Source organism: Molothrus aeneus, chromosome 1, assembly GCF_037042795.1.
Source record: "Molothrus aeneus isolate 106 chromosome 1, BPBGC_Maene_1.0, whole genome shotgun sequence".
Classification (NCBI taxonomy): Eukaryota; Metazoa; Chordata; class Aves; order Passeriformes; family Icteridae; genus Molothrus; species Molothrus aeneus.
Genome location: NC_089646.1, coordinates 92,958,653 through 92,964,094, shown reverse-complemented (window position 1 = coordinate 92,964,094; position 5,442 = coordinate 92,958,653).

Below are 5,442 nucleotides of genomic sequence, written 5' to 3'. Positions count from 1 at the left end.
CATCTGAATCGGTGAAGAAATGCAGAAGTGAGGCTTCAGGGTGATCTGCAGGGCAGGGAAACAAATCAAATAGTGATTTGTTGGCTGATGGCAAGTTGCTAGAAAGCAGCCTAGTGGGGGGACTGCATCTAAGTGCCCCTTGGGATTGTGAGATGCCCTAGATGTTCCAGGGTCCTGTGGTGAGGAGAGAAATCCCAGCTGATGGAGAAAGGCTGGTGCAGGGCAATGGCTAAGCTCCTGATAAAGCTCCTTTTTCTTCTGAGTCCAGGACAAAGCTGCCAGTTCTCAATCAGCAGCCAGGGACAAGGTGGTCCACAGGATGAGGCACTTGCTTGAGCAGGAACCAGAATGCCAGCTCACCCCCTCCCTGGGCCCTTTCACCTGTGCTTGCTCCTGCTGCATCAGGGAGATCCGGCAGGGGCTGCAAGTGTCCTGTGGTAAAAATTCCCTCTATGCCAAGTACCAAAGAGGAATCACTGTGAGAGCAACAATGCTCATCACCACCAAGAAGCTGAAGAGCTGTATTTTTGAGTAGAGGGAAAACAATCTGTGGGTTTCTGCACAGAAGATGGTGTCATTATGAGGGATCTGTTATTACAGGCCTTAATTTCTTATACTGTATCCCACAGCAAAATGAAGAGGCTCCTGCAGATAGAGTCTCTTCCTAATTAGAAAGCTGCTCTGCCTTTGACACCCCTACATCAGCTGTCCTAGGGATTTATTACATGCAGGTTCCAAGTACCCATGTTTGGGAAGCCTGCTTGGAAAAGCAGATATGCTGCCACTGTTCCTCCCAGCCGTGAGTTGAGGTTTTTGCTCTGATGCCTCTGTGCTGATGCTGCTTTGGCTGTTTATGAAGAGTTCTGCCAGCTGACCCCAAATCCAATCCTTCAGAGGCTGTTTTTTCTGCTTTTCCAGTAAGTTGACCTGAGAATAAAAAAGCTGCATGGGATAAAGAGTATTTAATTAGATTGATACCAGCCAGGGAAGGCAGGAGAGGGGCTGCTAGCTTGGCAAATCCAATTTGGTTTCACTGAATGGAGGAGTCGAGTTAACTCTGTAATCTCTGTTTAGCATTGTTCCAGGAATGACTCCTTCCCTTCCCATTTGCTTAGGTGAGTAGGACCTGACAGAGGGGAGAGTGTTGTGGAGGCTGTACAGCTCAGGCTTTATTTGGACAATGTTAAATTCCAGACAGAGACTAAAATAATGAAAGTAATGAACTGTAACTGAGACTGCAGTCCCTGGGTAGCAATGAGCAGTATGTAGCTGGGGGAAATATCAGCTTTTCTTTTGGGAAATCTCAGATCTCTTCTGATGTCCTGACCCCTCATTTCAATGGTATCCTTGTGGGAAGAGGTTGTCTGCTTCCTTATAACACTCAAGGGATCCCATTGCTGGTCCAAAATGAAGAAGACAGCAGAGGACTGAAGCTTCAACTTGGAGGGCTGGCTGGGAAGGCTGGAGAAACTTAGCTTTGATGGGAATCTGTAGATGGAAATGTCTGTGGGATGGTAGTCTTTGTGTCACACCACATCCATCAGTACCTGACCTGAACTGTCATTGCCCTTCTTTGCACCCTGAACCCACACACTCTCCAGAAAGATGGACCCAGGATCTAGCCCAGAACAGGAATTTGCTGGGCAGAGGGAGGGAGTAGGATGGTAGGAGGGGCAAGAGAAAGGCATCCTTGTTGGAAGGTGGGGGTCTACTGCTTATAAGCAGCTTGTACTCATCTGAGGATGGGTTGGAAAGAAGAATCTATTTCTTTTCTGCAGCAGACAGCTTCATCTCTGACTTGATTTCCAAGAAATTGTATGAATAGTAGGGGGTTTCACTGACTGTATTATTTCTATTTCAATTTCCTTTCAGTTTGCCTTTCATTGCTCCTGCAGCATTCTCCTTTGCTGGGATGCTCACAGACCCCTTGCTGGGCAGGAATGCATCGTGGCCACCCTTGGCAGCCCGAGCAGTGCACAGCAGCTCAGCCAGCACACCCACCTCCCACACCCACCACCCTGATACAAACCAGGGTCTGGGGAAAACGGGGCACATCCTGCGGCTTTCTGCAGGATCCATGCAGGACCCAAACCACCTGTGAAACACCTGCCCAGTGAAGGATGAAATGCTGATGGCTGGTGTTGGCTTCCTCAGTGTCTCCAGTCAGTGCAAAGCTGAGGGAAGCTGAAGCCATTTGATGAGGAAAATTATTTCCATTTAACTGTGCATGTGTTTGGATTTTTTTCTGTAAAGGTGAGGAGCAAAGTCCTAGCACAAATCCAAATATTTGGTTTGGTTTTTTGTTCCCTAGTCTGTTCATGAGAACCCAAATGTTTCATTTCACATCAATACTTTGAGTCTGGCCCAAAGAATGAGGCATTTGTCAGCTGCCACTCATTTTTGTTTCCAGATCAATAATCTGCACTTTTATCCATGTTTTCCCATGTACAGTTTGATTAAGCCTTTCTGCAAAGCTGGGGGTTTGGCCACGAGCTCCTTATTTTGCTCTTTACTTGGCAATAGTTGCCATTTATTATTTATTATCAATATCAGCTTAATAAAACAGCATTGCTGGTGTCCTCAGCTGGAGGGTTCCTTGACCCACAGCAGGACCAGGCAATGGTTGTGCAAATGCTTCTAGCCTCAATGGACCTACTGAAGCACATTCTTTTTTTTTTAAAAAAAGCTTTTCAAAACACAGGTTTGAGCTCTTCAGCCTTGAACTTTACTGCACAGTGCAAAGCTGAAGCCAAAGTCCTTATTTAGGAGAGTTCACTACTTTTTAAAATACTGCCTACCTCTAAATCTTATTTATTCCTCTGAGGAAATAAGCCAAGGCAGAGTGGTTGCTGAGTTTGGTACATGAGCTGCACACACAGCAGCTATCTTCAGTGTGTTGCTTTAATACTAATGCCACTAGGTCCACAGTTCAATATTCTCAAATTTACAGTGTTCCACGGAAAGTCCAGCTGGATGAGTAAAAATTGTTCTGAGCTGTTTGTTGTTTAGTTTGTTTTTCTTCTCATTCAGGCTTAGCTGAGTCACCTAAAGCAATTGGAGAAGCTGAACACATTTTAGGCATGCAGCAAGATAGCCACATTCTCTCTGCAGGCTGGGATTTTACCTGGTTCCAGTCACTTTGAGTTAAATTTTGCAATTCCACTCCTAAGAACCTTAAATCCATTGTGTGCAGTACTTGAGGCGGGGCAGAGCAGCTAAGTTGTGCATCTATGGGGTGGCCCCTGTATTTATAGGGTATTTCAGTCGAGGATTTTGTGGGGAGAACAAAGGCTTAGGTGGTGCAGCCAGAAGAGGAATCCATCATCTCTGCTCCTTTTTCCCCCTTTGCAGGTATGACATGAAATCAAAATCCCTCTCTGCCAGCACTGAGAGTGCCTGGGATGACAAGAATGCTCAGATGGATGGACACTTATCATCCACATCCTCATGCACAGGTAACAATGAGCTCTTGTGAAAGTCCTTTAAGCTTGAAGGTCTTTTTTTCTCTCCAAACTGGACCTGGTTTCACTGGAATTGTGTGAGATGTTGGATAAATACAGGTAGTTTAAACAAGGTGTCACTTCTTGCCTGATCTTCTCCTGTGAGAGCATGGGGGAAAACCAGGTGTGAGAAGCCCTTCTCAGTGTCCTGAGCTTTGCATCTAATCCCATAAAATCTCACTGTCTCCATCCCTGCCAAATGGCAGGGTGCTTTTCACTTGCAAAATATTTCAAAACATGGGTAGTGTTTCCTCAAGTTAGTTTTGTTAAAGATATTTTTTAGCAAAAAACCAGTTGGCAGGATCATAATACCAGGGGACCTTGTTGGTTATTAGCCATGCTGGTGGTTTCCAAAGCCAAGTTGCAAACCATGTTAGAAACTGATGAACATCTCTTTCCTAAAAACCTGGATCAGTATGCTCCCTGTCTGGGGTAGATGGGCTTTGGGTCCTGGGAAGAGAGATGGCCCCAAAAAGTGACCTTTATGCCATGGAGCAGTGCCAGGTACCTTCAGCCCACACAGGAGATGGGGCAGCTACCATGGGGCACATGAGGCCACCACTGCCAGGCAGCCATGGTGGGAAACACTGGGAAGAAGAGACTGAAGGACAGGTTCCATGAGGGAGCCCTCAACCTAAGGCAGGGCCCTACTTTTGGCAATGAGGCAAGGACAGATGACAAAGAAACCTGTGGAGTGACTCTACTCTTGCCTGCAAGGGACTTGGGCAGGTGTTCCCTAAAAATGTAGACTTTTCCATGTCATTGCCTAATGAGTTCCTCTCCCATGCTGGGGTTCCCCACCGGAGCATGGTCAAGGAGTGCTTGTGGCCTTGCTGTTGCATTAAGATCTTAATGATAATTTTTCTGAGGTCCAAAGGTGATCCCAGGCTGCTGTCCAGGGAATCCCTGTACTGAGATGCTTCCGTGCTGCTATTTAAACACATCAGCTTTACAGCATCTCCTTTTTCTTTGCACTCTGGAAAAGCTGGACATTGCTGTGTGATCTCTGTTGTGATCTCTCTGAAAGAATTTCCTGAGTAAAACTAAACTCAGCTCCTCAGGGTTTTTTCCCCCCTCAGATCAAATAGAAACCTTCTCAGGGCAAACATTAAATACTTTTAAAAAGCCTTTTCTGCTGCTTCTGAGAGCATCTCTAAAGTAATCATGTGAATAAAATCGAAATATGTATATAATGATTCAAAGGCAACCTAGAAATAACTATAAGGGTCTCAAAGGAGATAATAATGATTCTAGGAGCACACATGGAGACCAGCTCAATCTCAGGTGCCTAAAGTCACTGCAGGTGAATACACAGGTGACATTGATATCAAATCTACTCCCAAGCTGGGCCATCATGAATATAATGCTCTACCAGCACAGAGACCCTAAACCCCACGGTTTCTCCGTGGGGTTTATTGTAGGAGGAAGACAATGCAGGTTTCTGTTTATCTTTGTCCTCTGGCTTCTCATTCTGGTGAGGGATACCCACCCGATGGCTGTGAGGAATGAGAAGGTGAGAGAACTCTGCCTGCTGCTGCTCTGCTTTCACAAACCGAGGAGCGTTACCAGCCTCAGAAAATTCCCTTTTCTCCCCTTAAACTCCACTACTTCTTTGAAGCCTCACATTTCCCTCCAGCACTTCTGCCTTCGTTCGGGGGCGGTTTGAAACTTTAAAGATCGTTTGCAAGCGGCGCACGGCTCTTCCGAAACGGGGGCTGCGGCGTCGGGCTGCTCCAGCCCACATCGACGGCCGAGCTCCATCCCGCCACAACCCGCACCCGAGCACGCCCGAGAGGGATCCGGGCAGGCGGGAGGTCGGTGGGACAGGCCCCGGGCAGCGGGAGACTTCCCCCGGCGACCCCCGTGGGGCCGCCCCCGGGGCGGGGCCGCCGCCCTGAAAGCCGGGCCCGGCGGCGGGGCCGGGGCAGAGGCTGCGCCGCCG